Source organism: Miscanthus floridulus, chromosome 9 (assembly GCF_019320115.1).
Source record: "Miscanthus floridulus cultivar M001 chromosome 9, ASM1932011v1, whole genome shotgun sequence".
Taxonomy (NCBI): Eukaryota; Viridiplantae; Streptophyta; class Magnoliopsida; order Poales; family Poaceae; genus Miscanthus; species Miscanthus floridulus.
In genome coordinates, this window is record NC_089588.1 from 27,236,084 (window position 1) to 27,251,447 (window position 15,364).

The 15,364-nt window shown below is 46.4% G+C and overlaps 1 pseudogene; it reads right to left on the reverse strand.

Annotated features, from left to right (window-relative positions):
* Window positions 1-301: 301 nt before the first annotated feature.
* LOC136484380 (uncharacterized) lies at window positions 302-8,135 on the reverse strand (annotated as a pseudogene).
* Window positions 8,136-15,364: the final 7,229 nt, after the last annotated feature.

Consider the following 15,364-nt stretch of genomic DNA (forward strand, 5'->3'; position numbering starts at 1 on the left):
TAACAAGGAAACTATAGGCTATACTTGCATTGCTCACAAGTTTGATCCTGACCTTGGTCTTCAAAATTTATTTGGATTAGATTTATTGTTTAGCCCATAAACAAACAGCCCCATGGTCTAAAGTTTATTTGGCTAAAGTTAAGGACTTAAACTTTAGCCAACTATATTTTAGACTATCGGATTCAAACAGGCCCTAAACCACCGGTGATAGTAAGCTTAATAAGTTCCAAAAGAAAATGTAAGCAGTGCCTATACTGAAACATGTCTTGTTGCTGGTTCCTTTTTGATGTACTAGTAAGCACTAAAGTTTTGCTGGTAAATGAAGGTGTGATCTCCATGTGTTGGAGGTCCACTGCACGGCTACCAGCAACGCCTTCCTCCTCATGTCGACCTGGATCATCCATATGTCGTGGTCCCCGTGGGCCTTGGTTACTTTAAAGCACACAACGTTGGGGTTGTCCAAGCTCACGACGGGGGATTGTAGGTGCCCGCGAGGGAGGCCCTCGTACCCCAGCATCGCCCAGAGCTCCTCACAATCGAACACACCATCCTTCACCCAAGCCATCGGCTCGTCCATGGTCAGGGTCAGTGTCCACATGGTCACTGTGAAGGCAAAGCGGGAGCGCATGCACGAGCTCCTCCCAAGGCATCCGCTGCGGCAGCGGGGCTCGATGGCGACGAACCTCACAGAGCCCGGGCCAGTAGCGCCCATGCCCTTCGTATCACTAAGGGGAGGCAGGTCATTGGTGTAGTAGCTTGGATCATAGTAAACAGGGAGACGTGCGTGTCGTAGCTTGGGTCTCGCCTCTTCTGCCATGTTACACAGGATGAGGCCTTTATAAAAGCTAACCCAGCATAGGAACCTGTCACCCACAGGGATGGTCATGTCGGGACCCCATCTGCTCATCGCCTTCTTCATGAAGGATGGGCACTGCACGCTTGAGCTCCCACTCGCTCCTCCCAAAACGAAGAACACAGAGGTTGGCCATGTCCGGATGGTCGTCATGGTGCCTGGTGTCAAGCTGAGCCACTAGGAGGTCGTCCTCTCCTTGTCGCAAGATGCCAGTGTCCTCGTCGTAGGACTAGAGTCAGCAACAGCGGCCTCGTGCCGGTGCCTGCCCTGTACACGAAATGATCAAACGTGGGTGGTGTTAGATTGATCTCAATTCCAAACTGGGCCCAATGGCCCAGTTGGGCCTTTGATCCACGCCCTGATTGGGGGCGCCTAGCCCATTATGGCTGGAGGCCCCCTGTCACACTGCGCAATAAATAGAGGTGGGGGCCGGCGGCTCAAGTCACGAGGTTCGTCTGAGCCGAGCTCCCCACCAAAATCCCTAAACCCTACTCCGATCTAGAGGGGCACAACCAGTGACGGGAAACCACCAGCCGCGCCGCCTCTACATCTACACCAAAGGGCTCCCACGATGTCGGACTACACTACGCCGCCACCAGTCTTCACCGCCGATCGCCACTGCTCATCACCGTCCTCTTCCCCAACCGTCGCTGCCCTAGCGCAGACACTGACTCCATGGCGGACACGAGCGGATCCTCCTCTATGGTGTCAGGTTCGACACATCCCTCCACTCCTCCCTATAATCTCTGTCTAGAACATGTACTAGGACATGCTACCCATTTACATGAAGTACATGGCTAGATCTACGCTCCTAGAGATCCTATAAGTTCAACAATGGTATCAGAGTCATTTTGCTAGGTGTAGATCACGGCAGGGTCTAGAATCAGACTAGAAAAGAAAAGAATCGAATTAGATCCCTTCGGATCTAAGAAGAACAGAGGGTTCGGTGTAATCCTAACCCTAATTGGGTGAAAGAAAGAAGACAAGGAGGGCTCGGCACGCGATGCCGAACCCTAAAATCCAAAGAGTCCCTCTGGGGAAGAAGAATAGTGCCCATCCCAAAACCCTAACCCTAATTTTCGATCCCTATCCCCAATCGGTTGAATCCGAGAACAGAAATAGAGAAGCAAATATGAGGGCGACGTTGGGGAAAGGGAGGTCTACCTCGCTGCTGTGCAGCGCTGTTGCCTCGCCGGCGCGCGGGGAGAAGAAGGCTGAGCTGGGGGCGCTCCTCGCCGGGCTCTGGCCAAAGAAGCGCACGCCGGCGAGGGGGCTGGCGATGGCACCGGGGCTCTCTGCTCACTCTCATTGTCGTTTGCTCTTTGCTCTGCTGCTCGGTGCTGCTGTGCTGAGGAGAGACAAGTGTGCGGCGAAGAGAGAGAGAGGAAGGAAGAGAATGGGGTTAGGGTTTTCAGGGGGCCGCTGTCGTCGTGTTTTTGTTCGACCGACGCGCGCACGCAGCCGTCCGATGCAGACGAGCGGCCAAGATTGACTGGACCACCGGCCGGCCCAGGTGGGCGCACGCGGCCGCGTGACTTTGCCGGCCCAGGCCTAGGTTGCGGCCTGGGTGCAGGCAGCACGCGAGCAAGGGAGGCAGGCCGGGCCGAATTCTTGCTCGGGCTGAAGGAACAGTAAAGATTTGAGTCATTTTTTGTTTTTCTTTTTCCAGTAAAATTTTTATTTCCTGGAAAATGGATAAATGGCTTAAAGAAAATAGAAAAGAGAATTTTTCTGTGGGTAAAATTCACTAAATTGAGATTATTTTTCCGCTACGTATTTAAAGTTGTTATTTTCATTATTAAATTTGAACCAATGAGAGAATTTAATTTTGAAAAAAAGGATATGTTTTTAGCTTATTATAATACTGTTATTATTCTGACCAACATTGATTAATGACAATATTATGATGAGTTTTGTCATGCATTAATTCTATTTCTGCTCAATGGTGATATAGAATTAGTGTAGAGGACAATTATATGTTTTAATTTTGACCAACGTTGGAACTAAGGCATGCAATTGTTATTATTAAATTTGTTCTCACTCTATATGAATTGTGTTTTCAGGCGGATACAACTTGATGGGTTGTATCAAAGAGATCCCCACTCTCAAAGGTGATAACTACACGGAGTGGAAGAAAAAGATTGACCTGGCCTTCATCTTGGCTGAGGTGGACTGGGTAGTCACCTCACCATGTCCCACAGAGCCTGTGGCACCGATGAGGGAGACAAACGAGGCTGATGCCGCTTGGGCAACCAAAGAGAGGGATTTTGCATCCCAAAAGATGTCCTATGACCTTGAGCATAGGAAGTGGGTCACTGCCAACAAGAAGTGTTTGGCTGTGATAAAGAACACGATTGAGCCTGCAATTGTGGGCTCAATCCCAGAGTGTGACACCGTCACCGAGTACCTCAAAAGAATAAAGAGTCAATTCACTGGCTCTTTAAAGACATATGCTACCCAGCTGATAAAGCAGCTGGTGACAGAGAGGTACTCAGCTAATGGTAGAATAAGAGAGCACATACTAAGGATGAGCAATCTGGCATCCAAGCTAAAACCAATGGATCTGGCTCTCAAGGAAGAGTTCCTTATCCATCTGATTTTTGCTTCCTTGCCAAAAGAGTTTGACACTTTTGTTGTCAACTACAACATACAGCCCGAGAAGTGGGACATGGAGAGGCTCATGGCCATGTGTGTGCAAGAGGAGGAGAGAATGAAAGCTGCCAATGGTGGCTCTATCAATTATTTGAAAGACAATAAGAAAAAGAATACTAATGCTAACTTCTCAAAGTTAAAGGGAAAGGGTCCCATGCTGCATCAGCCTCAGCAGAACAAGTTCACAGTAGAGAAAGATCAGTGTCTCTATTGTAAGAAGACGGGACATTATAAGAAAGATTGTCCCGATTACTTAAAGATGATCATGGCAAAGAAAGGTGAGAATATTATTACGTTCATAAATGAATCCCTGTATGTACAGTATTCAAAATCTACTTGGTAGATTGACTCAGGTGCAACTGTTCATGTTGCTAATTCCTTACAGGGATTCCGTTCGATGAGGACTTGATTAGTGTTACATGCTTGGACAATGATGGATATGATTGCCATTTTAGAAATGGCAAATGTAAGATAACATTTAATAATGCATATGTTGGTCTTGCTATCTTGCAAAATGAGCTTTATTTGTTATCACTACGTGATGATGTGAATGTTGTATGCGATGATGGGAACATTGCGTGCGATAATGAGAATGTATCCTTGTCTGCGGATGTAAACAGAAAACGAAAGAGAGCTCATGATGCGTTGTCGAAATTATGGCACTATCGTTTAGGCCATATTTCGATGGGGGGAATAGAAAGACTAGTTAAGAATAATATTTTTCCTCCACTAGAGTTCTCAGATTTAGAACAATGCAGAGAATGCATAAAAGGAAAGTATGTGAAGAAAATTAAGAAAGATGCCAAACGAAGCGTAGGAATTTTATAGATTATTCACACAAATATTTGTGGTCTGTTTCCTATAAAGAGTGGATGGTTATGATTCGTTCATAACATTCATAGATGATTACTCCCGTTATGGCTATATTTATCCAATCAAAGAAAGAACAGAAGCATTAGATAAATTTAAGATATTTAAGGCAGAAGTTGAAAACCAACACAATTTAAAGATTAAGATAGTCAGGTCCGACCGTGGGGGGGAGTACTACGGTCGGCATACCTCATATGGCCAAGTTTCTGGACCTTTTGTAAGGTTCTTATAGGAGAATGGCATAGTAGCCTAGTATTCTACACCAGGCGAACCTCAGCAGAATGGAGTAGCTGAAAGACGCAATCGTACCCTGATGGATATGGTGCGTAGTATGATAAGTTACTCCACCTTACCGTTGAACCTGTGGATGGAGGCGTTAAAAACCGCCATTCATATTCTCAATAGAGTACCAAGTAAGTCGGTGCCCAAAACACCGTATGAGTTGTGGACAGGAAGAGTACCCTCACTAAACCACTTACGTGTGTGGGGGAGTCCTGCTGAGGCTAAAGTATTTAACCCAAACATTGGGAAACTAGATCCAAAAATAGAAAGTTGCCATTTCATTGGCTACCCAGAAAAAGTCAAAAGGTTTTCGTTTCTACTATCCAGACAGACATACAAAGTTTGTGGAAATGAGACACGCTGTCTTCCTAGAAGATGAAATGATGAGGGGGAGCATGGTAGCTCGAGAAATTGACGTTGAAGAGAAGCGGGTGTATGCGCCCACTCCGATAATTCATGAGCCATTTTTCTCACTACCTGCTATCGCTGCATCGACAGTGCAAGATACTATAGTGCCAGTACCTGTTGTTATTCCGCCTGTGGCAACAATGAATGACGATGAGGAACCTGTTCTTCAGGATCCTGTAGAATCTATTGCCACACATGAGGGGGAGCAACAACAGTCTCAAACAGAAGATGTGCCAAATGTCGAGGCCCCTAGAAGGTCTCAAAGAGTTAGAAAATCAGCTATTCCTGCTGACTATGAAGTTTACAACACTGAGGAATTTCAAATGGAGGATGATCCCACCTCATTTGAAGAAGCCATGAGAAGTGATCATTCATCAAAGTGGTTTGAGGCCATGGAAGATGAAATAAAATCAATGAATGCCAATAAAGTTTGGGACTTGAAAATAATTCCTAAAGGAGCTAAAACAGTAGGTTGTAAATGGGTCTACAAAACAAAACTTGACTCTCAAGGGAATATAGAGAGATACAAAGCGCGACTTGTGGCAAAAGGCTTTACGCAAAGAGAAGGGATTGATTACAATGAGACCTTTTCTCCAGTCTCATGTAAGGATTCCTTCAGAATCATAATGGCATTAGTGGCACATTATGATTTAGAATTACATCAGATGGATGTAAAGATGGCATTTCTCAACGGAGACTTGGAGGGAAATGTTTACATGGCACAACCAAAAGGTTTGTCATGGAAGGAAAAGAACGGATGTGATGCCGCCTAAAGAAATCCATTTATAGATTAAAACAAGCTTCAAGACAGTGGTACTTGAAGTTTGATTAGACAATAAGGAATTTTGGGTTTAAAGAAAATATAGAGGACAATTGTATCTATGCAAAGTTTAAGAATGGGAAGTTTATCTTCCTTGTCCTGTATGTGGATGATATCTTACTTGCTAGTTGTGATGTCAGTCTACTACTGGAGACAAAGAAGTTTTTGTCCTAAAAATTTGATATGAAAGATCTTGGTGAAGCCTCGTTCGTTCTAGGGATCGAGATTCACCGAGATAGAAGTGAAGGGGTATTAGGACTGTCATAAAAGGCATACATAGAAAGAATCTTAAAGAAATTCAGTATGCACAAATGTAGTCTCTTACCTGCTCCTATAGTCAAGGGCGACATATATGGGGATTTTCAATGCCCCATGAATCAATATGAGATCGATCAAATGAAAGCGGTTCCATATGCTTTAGCTATCGAAAGCTTGCAATATGCTCAAGTATGTACGCGCCCTGACTTGGCATTTGTTATCGGGTTACTTGGCAGATTCCAGAGCAATCCTGGAACAGAACACTGGAAATTAGTAAAGAAAGTCTTGCGTTATTTGCAAGGAACGAAATGCCTCATGATGACGTATAGAAGATCTGATTCACTCCATATAGTGGGATATTCAGATTCTGATTATGCGGGAGATGATAGAAAATCCACGTCTGGATATGTATTCACTCTCGCAGGGGGAGCTATTTTATGGAAAAGCTCAAAGCAAACCATCACTACATCATCCACAATGTATGCCGAGTTTGTGGCGTGTTATGAGGCAACATGGCAGGCGAACTGGCTAAAGAAGTTCATACCCGGTTTGAAGGTGGTTGACGACATCTATAGACCACTTAAGTTATACTGCGATAATAATCCGGCAGTACAATATGCTCACAACAATAAGTCAAGTGGTGCTGCCAAACACATTGACATAAAGTATTATGTTGTGAAAGATAAAGTCCAGGATCATGTCATAAGTCTTGAGCATATAAGTATCGAAAAGATGCTCACGGATCCGCTAACAAAAGGCTTACCACCCAACGTGTTCAGAGAACATGTAGTCGGCATGGGTTTAAGGGAAAGCCTATAATTTCTGGACAAAAGAAGGCCCAAAGTAAAGTATCTATTTTAGAACATAGTGGTGTGCTGTAGCTGTTAAATCTATCGGCAATTGACCGTGATGATGAAACATGCTCTACACGCTAATCTGTAATGGAATGAACAAAAGTAAATGATATGAAATTGAAAGATGGTAAGAGATCAAGGGGGAGATTGTTAGATTGATCTCAATCCCAAACTGGGTCCAACAGCCCAGTTGGGCCTTTGATCCGCGCCCTTATCGGGGGCGCCCAACCCACTATGGCTGGAGGGCCCCTGTCACACTGCGTAATAAATAGAAGTGGGGGCCGGTAGCTCAAGTCACGAGGTTCGCCTGAGCCGAGCTCCCCACCGAAATCCCTAAACCTTAATCCGATCTAGAGGGGCGCAGCCAGTGACGGGAAGCCACCAGCCGCGCCACCTCTGCATCTATACCGAAGGGATCCCACGACGCCGGACTACACTGCGCCGCCACCGGTCTTCACCGCCGGTCGCCACTGCTCATCACCGTCCTCTTCCGCAACCGTCGCTGCCCTAGCGTAGACACCGACTCCATGACGGACGCGAGCGGATCCTCCTCTGTGGTGTCAGGTTCGACACGTCCCTCCACTCCTCCCTCTAATCTCTGTCTAGAACATGTACTAGGACATGCTACCTATTTACATGAAGTACCCGGCTAGATCTACGCTCCCAGAGATCCTAAGTTCAACATGTGGCACCACGCGGTCGTCGACCAAAGTACGCCGCCGCCTGGGCATCCTTCGCAAGACGATGGAGTCGCCGTGGGCTGCGATGACAGCAAGTTCAAGGTTGTTCTCGTCATCGGACACCGCACCCGCGTCATCTGGCGGCGCCGCAAGGTGGAACGAGACGCGCAAATGGTGCTGCCCCGTGGAGGTGCGGGACTCTGCCAGGGTTTTGCTGTCACGGCAGCCATGGAGTGGTCGTCTCGGACGACCCTGCGGAAGTTGCCGCAGTTCAGCAGAACCCAGCTTGGGTCTTTGGCGGCGGTGGCCGTCGGAGAATCATCTGATGGCTCCCTTGGCTGGCCCAAACATGGGACGAGATGATGGATCGACCGCCGTAGGCCGAGGGAACCACCACGTGTGAAGAGGTGCCTGGATCCGTGGAGGCCACCCAGAGCAAGTCGTGTCACAAGATTCATTCTGGCTAGGCAAGGTTTGGGTGGATGCCTGCGGTGACGAAGCAGGTAATGGTGCTTGATCACGAATGGCGGATTTGCGGCTGCCTTCCAACGAGGTGAGCCCTAGCCCTAGGTTGATATGTTTAGGACTTAGGGAGTGATTAGTTGGGCTGAAGCATGGAACAAAACTGTGTCATTTTGGCTGGCCCAGTAAAATTCGTAGGAAATCGTCCAGCCCATCTAAACCTCTTAGCCCAAACAGTGTACGCTGGTCAGGCCAGTTTCTGATTTCTTTCTTTTCTTTTTTTTGGAATTATAGTACCTACTTGTGTACAGTACAGTGGCGCGAAAGGGCCTAATGCCTAGTGGCTACAACAGCCTCAGTAGCACCTCAAGTACCGGGTTCGACTCCCCGTGAGAGTGAATATTTCAGGATTTAACAGCATTGGGCTTTCAATGGTTTGTGTGCGTGCGTTCATAGGGGTGAGTATGCGTGCGTTATAAAAAAAACTTGTACATAGTGGTGGACCTAGCTTAAAAATGGAGGTAGGTCGAAATTGTGGACCGTAAGATTTTGGTTAAAAATTATGGCAAGCATGTCATTAAAAAGTTGTAGTCATACATATCAAATACTCAAGTACACATTTACACACGTCATGTATTTCCTTTTTTTCTTTAATTTAAAGAGAGTTCTTGCTAGGACACTCAACACATTAACTGGCACCGGTAATTTGGCATGCTCTGAATTCTGAACAACACAGAGTACTAAATCTTTTGTTCACTAACGCAGAGAGGTTTTGCCACCACCGGAATTAACTGGTGAATGGGCACCCGAGAGGCACAGGAGAAAACCCCAGTCAACTGTTGGAGCAATGGAGCTTAACGGCTACTCCCTCCGTTGTCATTTACATGCAGTGGCGGATCTGCCAGCAGGGCTGGGGGGCTCGAGCCCCCCCTACCGCGGCCGCGCCCATAGAGCAGCAGCACAGCACAACGTCTGCACCAGCAAGTAGCAGCGCAGCACGGTAGTAGCCAGCGGCCAGCGGCCAGCGCCTAGCACAACAGCTTGTTCAGCTCCCCCTAGGATTTTGTCCTAGATCCGCCACTGTTTACATGTCGTAGTAGATTTGTCCATTGATTTCAAAAAATAATATAGATTCATGACATAAGCTTTGTGTTCTTAGATTTGTTCTAAAAAATACTTCCAGAATATATAATTCATAGACTATAAAATTATAAAGATCTTTTTATAATGCATGGTCAAAGATAATAATGTTTGACTTAGAACAATCCTAATATGACATGTAAAAAAGAACGGAGGGAGTAGTTGGTAGTGTGGTTTAGGGAGGCCACTGGTTTTATCCGGTGGTGGCTCAAGTTGAGCACGGGAGAAAAGGTTCTCCAGCGGCTAGATTAGATTAAATATGAGCAGTTGGATCTTCATAAGATTTTCTCCGGTGGCTCTTCTCCGGTGGTTATCAGACTTTTTCGGTGACCCCACATAAGTTGTTTCTTGAGCCCAATGACTAGTTTCGTTATTGGGGTGGCTATAAATATGAGGGTGGTTAGCTTGCATACTTTGAGCTTGGCACCCTTGGCTGGTATCCTTGCTTTGCTAGAGATTGCATTTGTGTGAGATTGGAGAGGATTCTAGTGCTTTGCATTGAGAGTTTGCATCTAGTGCTACATGGAAATTATTGTTGTTTTAGAGTTCTCTTTACTCTTGGTGGTCGCCGCCACCTACATGGCTTGGTGCTGTTGGTGATCCATCGAGTACTGCTTAATGACTGTGTGGAGACTCCAGAATTGGCTTGTGAGGGACTTTGCGATCATTACCATGGGAGATTCACAAAGAGTAACTCTGTGGAATCAAGTGGCTTGGAGAATTCCTTGGTGATCGGCCGACTTCTACACTAGTGCCCAAGTCAAGGGCCGAGCTTGTATGCTCACGAGGCTAGTGAAATGGCGGTCAAATAGGACTCGCTTCAATGGGGAGTAGGTTGCCTACAAGCTAATGAACCTCGGGGTAAATCTTTGTGTCACTTGCCCTCATTGGTTTGCTTACTTCCACACTTGAAATTTACATTCATACTTGTGCTTGTGTAGTTATAGTTGTAGCTCTTGTAGTCATGTAGAAGTAATTCGTTTAGTTGCTAAATTGTGTAGCTTGGAGTATGTCGAAGTAATCTTGCTACTAGCATTCTGTAGAGGGCTTGCTTTGAAGTGAATAGGATGGACAACGTAGTGGCTATTAGGTTTGTCTCTAGTACTAATAAACTCTTTGCCTAGTGTTGTGATATTGAAGGAAGTTTTATTAGGCTATTCACCCCTCCAGTCGTCCTAAGATCCTTTCAACCGGTCTCTTCGCAAGGAGAGTGTCGGGGACCGGATACTGGGGTACCCAAAGAGGAGGAACTAATAACCATCAAACGTTGATGCTTCCGAACATGCAAGAACGCAACTACACCTATTGTCCAACGAAACGAGGGTTAAACTCTGCCTCGTCCGACCCCCAAAGGAAATTTTATTAGGCTATTCACCCCTCTAGTCGTCCTAAGATCCTTTCAACCGGTCTCTTCGCAAGGAGAGGGTTGGTAAGTGAGTAGGAATCATACTGTTAGTGATAAATGAATGCATCCTCACTGCTCATCATGACTTGCAATATAATCACTACTACCAAACATAATTTCAAAGACGGTCAAAAGTCATTTTTAGAGGTGTGCAAATCCCTCAGCTCTAAAACACGGGGCATGTTAATACTTATTAACATAGGCGACAAAAATGCCCATCTAGAAATTAGTCACAGAAAACCAAAAAAAGCCTGCCGGTAGTCTCGTCAAATCGTTGAGCCCATCAAGCCAGCCATCGTAGCCACCCCATAAAGTCCATCAAACAACAAACAAAACAATGGTATAGGTGACCAGATCTAGGAGGAGAGGATGCAGTCCTCGTGCCAGCGTCGGTGGAGGTCGTTAACCTGAGATAGTGGTCGCCGCCACACACCATTCTGCTCATGCATCCACTAGATCCGCCAACCGGTCCACTCCTCCCCCCACAATCACCTCCATCCCTGCTACAGTCTTCTTCCCGCACAATGAAACACGTGCGCAGATCGAGTTGAGACCGAGATTTGAAGAGAAGGAAGAGACACACTTACCATGGTCTTCTTCCACTATATCTGCCTCCAGGGGTGGGGTGTCGACTTTCGATCGGATGCTAGGCGACCAAGTCCAGCTCATCTTCATCTTGTACAAGCCACATAAGGTCAGAGGCATGCTCAATGTCGGAGGTCCAGGGCCTCCTCGCACCGTGGCCAGTTGCTTGGCCCCTCACCTTCAAAACCGCCCCAGGGGGTTATTTAGACGGTTTTCAATAGTTTGAGGGGTAGAATACCTGGTTTTATAGGTGAGGGGGTAAAGTAGACAACCACCAATAGTTGAGGAGGTTAAGTAGACTTTTTTCTATATTTGAAATCATATCCAACCATCGTCGTAGTATTTTGTGCAGACCTATCTGATAGGCTGTTTAAGATAAACAAGTAGTTGCCCTAAGAAAACCTATGTAGTTATCATGGGCTGGCACCGTGAAGCCCATGCAGTTTTCACTACGGGATACAGTAGCTTTGCCGAGTGCCAGGAGCACTCGGCAAAATCCCAAAAATACTCGGTAAAGACTTTGCCGAGTGTAACACTCGGCATAGAACACACCACATCTACAGTGTCAGCAAACAGCTATTTGCCGAGTGTTTTTTTATCGCGCACTCGGTAAATGGTTTGCCGAGTGTGAATAAACAACTTAGGGCTACCAACGCAAGCACGCAGCTGCCATTATTGTCACCACCAAGCGCAACCATCCCAGTACGAAAATGCTGAGGCTGATTCCTCTCCGTCGCTTTGACGCTCTGATGAGCCTACGGCCAACAATGAATCGGCATGTTGTCCCACCATGCAGCCACTGCCGCCACCGCCGCCAAAGACCAGCGCCGCTGGGTGATGCTGAGCCGCCATGGCATCCGCACCAATGAGTCATTCGTTGCCGACTCCAAGACCGTCGCGGAGGCCCGCACCTCCACAGTCCGACACCTGCGCGTCTCCCTTAGATGCGCCGTGCCGCCCGCGAGCTCCAAACTCTGCTACCATTTCCCGTAGGAGGCCGGCAACGACAACGAGTGCCTCAATGTCGCCGCGGCCCATGGCGAGTTGCTCCTCTTGGAGATGGGTCGCCGACGTGGTCTATCTGCTCCCAAGGACCACTTTGTGTACATGCCGGTAGGCGCCGCCCGGCCGCCATCGCTGTCTCTGCTCCCCGTCCGAGACTTTCTGACAAAGTCCGAGAGCTCCTTTGTACCCTATTGTGCCACCCCCCACGACTGAGAGCACAGGCCTGCTGCGACGAGGCGAGGACGATGTTGTTGACAACCAAAAATGTTCATTTTGTGAAGTTGTCAAAATGTGAAACGGACTTCACCATTGCGTTCCTCTCGTCGAGACGGTCAAGAAACATATATGGAATGTCTAATTCGGAGTCCGGATGAAGAAGTTATGCCCTCGGAAAGATGCCTCGTCGTCGGGAGTTCCGACCCAAGTCGGGACTTCTGACTGTCGGAAGTTCCGACGTGTGTCGGGACTTCCGGGAAGCCTGAAGAAATCTGCTCGGGTGTCTGGGGTTATCCCTATGTCGGGAGTTCCGACAAAAGTCGGAAGTTCCGACTATCGGGAGTTCCGACTCGAGTTGGGACTTCCGACACAAGTCGGGACTTCCGACTGGACTTTCGACTGGACTTCCGACATACCTGACAGAAAATTCTGTTCGGATCTGGCCTTTTGGATTCTGATCCGAACTGTTCCAAACTCGTGGGAAACTTAGAAAATAAGGCTTGGAGAGGTTTCCTACTGGGATAAGACCACCCCCCTCTATATATATGAGAGGATCATGGCCGATTGAGATCCCATCTATCCAATCGTCATACAAACCAATCTATCAACTCCTTATTCCCTAATTCCTCTCTCTCAACCCCTCTTGCTGTTCGTTGAGTTTCCCGGCGAGATTCAGCGGCATCCTAGGCGGCCTTGCTGGTCCTAGGAGATCCTCCACGTGCTCCTCCCTGACGGGTCTTCCCGGGAGAGGTTCGGTAGCTTTTCCGGCCAAGAACAAGCTCTACATCGGTCTCACCGATCTTTAGATTGGTTTGATTGATTACGCCGCGTTCTTGCTGCGTTGCAGGTTGTGTGCAACCTCTTTGGGCGTCCAAGGCCCTGCTGGTGTGTTGGTTTGGGGTCATCCTCAACGTCAACATACTTTTTGGCGACTCTGCTGGGGAAAGCGAAGCGAATCAAGAATCAATCTACTAGCAACATGGGAGGCAATGATGGTACTGCCACCGACAAGGGTGACAAGACCAGCCCCTTCAATGAGGCTAACATGATCTTTCCTCAATCCATGGACGAGCTTCCAGATGAGTTGCGCCAGAAACTTCAGGCCAAGCTCGATGCTGATGTCAAGGCTTTCTTGGAGAGCTGCACCAAGAATCGGCATGACAAGGTCACTCAGTTCCGAGAACCCTCCTATGGTGATGCTACCGCTTCCGAATCTTCAGGCGCCGAGGAGAAGGGCAACGAAAAAGCTAAGTACGACGAGGAGGTAAATACTGATGCTTATCCTACTCATGCCAATTTTGCTCAGATGTTGATAGATGAAAGAAAATTGCATAGTAATAACCTTCAGCACCTTTCTAATCTACTTCAAGCACGTATGGATAAGTTAGAGGGCAAGACAACCGATTGTGATCAATCGGGTGCCATGCAGCAACCTCAGTTCGGTATGCCTTTGAATTTTTATGAAAATCAAACCTCTCATGCTTTTGCTAGCCAATTTCAATCGGCCCCTTCGGCATCTGAAACCGATAAGGCCAGTCAACCTGGTGCTAGCACATCTACACGTACAGGTGTTGGTGCACAAAGTTCGGGTCGAGCTCTTCGAACCGATTACGGAACATCAACAAATAGAGCTTCAGCAGGGCATAATGTTTTACCAAACCCACCGAAGTCACCTAGCCAAATTCCTACATTTAATGTTACTCCTAATGCTCCTACTACCGATTTTGATGATGCTTTGAATCGGTTTAAGGATGAATTGGCTAAATCTCTTGAGAGTAGTTTAGGAGTGCAACTTAAATCTAGTAGGAATACTTATCAAAAGCCGTACCCTTCTACTTATGATTTCATGAAAGCACCTGATGGGTGGAGGGTACCTGACTTTCAGAAATTTAGTGGTGATGATAGTAAATCAACCATGGAGCATATTAGCATGTTTCTTGCACAATTGGGTGAGGCTAGTGCTTATGATTTTATGAAAGTTCGTAATTTTCCTTTATCTCTTACTGGCACAGCTTTTACATGGTTTACTTCATTACCATCTTGTTCTATTGGTTCATGGGCTGAATTAGAAGAGAAATTTCATAATCACTTTTATAGCGGTGCTCATGAAACAAGATTGTCTCATCTTGCATCGGTTTGTCAAGGGCGTGATGAGTCCGTCCATGATTTTTTCAAACGATTTAGAGAGATTAAGAACCGATGTTTCCATTTAAATATTTCTGAAAGAGATTTAACTGATTTATGCTTTGCTGGTTTATGTTCTAGTATTAGAGAAAAGCTTGACCATTATGAGTTTCACAATGTTAATCAACTTATGCAAAAGGCCGTTTCAATTGAATCGCGCTTTAAAGAGTCTCGTGATGCTTATAAATCTCATCGTCAGAATGTGCATTTTGTTGGTGATTGTTCCGATGATTCTGATGATGATAATAAAGAATGTTTAGCTGCTGAAATGAAATGGCCAGCAGAGAATAAATTGGTTACTTGTCCTTTTCTCAAGCCGATTCATAAAAATCGGAATGAGGAAATGAAATTTACTTTTGATTTCTCTAAATGTGACCGAATCTTTGATGAATTATTGAAATTTGGTTATATTAGAATCAATTATACATTGCCTTCAGCTGATGAGTTAAAGAGAAGGGCTTATTGCAAATATCATAATTCTTTTTCTCATGCCACTAATGATTGTAATGTTTTTCGTCGGCAGGTCCAAACGGCCCTTAATGAGGGACGATTGAGTCTTACTGAAATGCAAGTTGATAAGACCCCTTTTCCGATGCACATGGTTGAAGCAGGGGCCCCCACTGTTTTGATTCGTCCAGAGCAAGCCAATAAAGCCCAAGGCAAGAACGTGATTATCGGTGAACCACGTGT